Source organism: Mastomys coucha, unplaced genomic scaffold (genome assembly GCF_008632895.1).
Source record: "Mastomys coucha isolate ucsf_1 unplaced genomic scaffold, UCSF_Mcou_1 pScaffold7, whole genome shotgun sequence".
In the NCBI taxonomy this organism is placed as follows: Eukaryota; Metazoa; Chordata; class Mammalia; order Rodentia; family Muridae; genus Mastomys; species Mastomys coucha.
The window spans coordinates 86022894-86025197 of record NW_022196913.1 but is presented as its reverse complement, the minus strand read 5'-3'; positions in this window follow the sequence as shown (position 1 = coordinate 86025197).

Sequence of the window (2304 nt, the reverse complement as noted above, 5' to 3'; positions counted from 1 at the left end):
AAAAAAAAAAAAAAAAACACGCTCCCCATATCTCACAGCTGGAAGTAATCTCTTTGCCTCCTCAGTTCTTATCTGTGTCTCTCCTATGGTATTTATCACACTGTTCTTTGTGAGATGGTTATTTTTGAGCATTTTTTACTTCCCAGACTAGACTATAGATTTCAGCTTTTTGAGTGTTCTTGGAAAGTGTGAAAGGGCAGAAAGCGGCATATGGTGTGATAGCACTGAATGGGATACAGCAATTGAGTCTGAGAAATGCTGGAGAGCTGAAAAACATGAACATGCTGAAAAAAATCTGAGCTGAATAGAGGCATTGATAGCATCTGAGACTTTGCCATGTCTCGGGTGTCTTGCAGCCACATTCGGATAATCATCTCTCAGTTCAACAATTGTTATGAGTCTCATTCCTGGCTTTCTGCTAGTTTCTCAAGTTTTGAGATAAACTTCAATGATCTATTTAAGTAAAAACTCTGCCAAAGTATCTTCAGCTTTTCTCAAACCAAGTGAGCTGGCTAACTGAAATCTCAAGCATACATTTGATGTGAGAATATATAGAAAAAAGGATGGAATCTGATTTATCTGAGTTTTCCTTACTTAGTATAGAGTATGTGAATATTTGAAAACACTTCCACATTACATGTAGGTAGATTATAGATGGACCACATTGCAAATAATAATTTATATGTTTTCTTCCATTTACTGTGCATTATATTACTATATATATAAAGATAGGTTGTGTTCAAATAAAAAAAATTTAAACATTTTAAAAATTTCTTATTGGTTATTTTATTGATTTACACTTCAAATGTTATCTCTCTTCCTGGTTTCCCCTCCACAAATTCCGTAACCCATATCCCCTCCAACTTGCTTCTATGAGTCTGCTCCCCAACCCACGCACCCATCCACTCCTGCCTCATCGCCCTAGCATTCCTCTATGCTGGGGCATCAAGCCTTCACGCGACCAAGGCCTTCCCCTCTAATTGATGCCAGATAAGGCTATCCTCGGCTACATATGCAACTGAAGCCAGGGGTCCCTCCATCTGTACTCTTTGGTTGGTGGTTTAGTTCCTGGGGTCTGATTGGTTGATATCGTTGTTTTTCCTATGGGTATGCACATCTCTTCAGCTCTTTCAGTCCTTCCCCTAACTCCTCCATTGGGGTCTCTATGCTCAATCTCAGTCTGACTGTTGGCTGCAAGTATCCGCATCTATATTGGTAAGGCTCTTTAAAAGTGACTAAGTCTGTTTTGTATTTAGTAGAGTTTAAAATCTTGGCTCTTACTGTGGTACAAGCCCAAAATAAGAACAATTTTTAGACATTGGGTTTCACTGTAATAGGGCTGTATTTCAATGACCCTCACATCACCAAAGGATTTTACCTCCATAGTAGCTAAGCTGAGAGTTGATAGTTCTATTGCACCAAGGAATGAATTGTAGGCTCGATTTTTGGATACAGACTTCCTGCTATGGTCAAAGCTATTTGACTTGAGTGAATGACTTCATTCTCAGCCCACAGAGTACAGGTTACATTCATTTAAGAAATGGTATAGGTATTAAGATAGTCTATCCATAAAGTCATTCCCCAACTATTTCAATGAACAATGGTTCTGCTTGGAGGGTGGCACAGACATTAGGTGAGGGTAAGAAGTTGGTTCGTTAGCTGTGATAATTTGCAAAGACTTTATATATTCATGTTCATTTAAGAAAATACTAGTAGTGATGTTATTATTTTTAAGTATACAGTTAATATGTTTGGAGTTATTTAAAATTAATATTGAGAAAAATATATTTTCACTATTGCTGTAGACGAGCATCTACATGAGACTGTTAAATTGATGGTTGTTTTATATCAAACAACTTCTATAATACTTATTTTTATTGTTATAATATTTTATGAATTTTAAGGAATATGACAAAAAAGATATTGTATTTATTGAAGGGAGGTCTCTGGGAGGAGCGGTGGTACAAAAGGGAAACAAGAATGTGATTCGATTCTATTTAATTAAAATATGTTTTTAAATGTTAACAAATTCAGATAAATTGAAATCATGTAACTTTTCTCATCATAATGCAATAAAAGTTTAAAATAACAAACAAACAAAAAACCAAAACAAAAGTAGAAAAAAAAAGTGACTAAGTCTCTCTACACAGAACTTGAAAGGTTGTGAGGTCTTTGGTCACCATCCTTTTTGTAGAAGTTTGAGAAAGAGACAAAAATTACTTTTAGCTTCAATGTCATTTATTGTAACTTAAGAACATTTGAATAACTGATTTGCCTTTTCTCCAATTTCATTCCTTTCCTTCT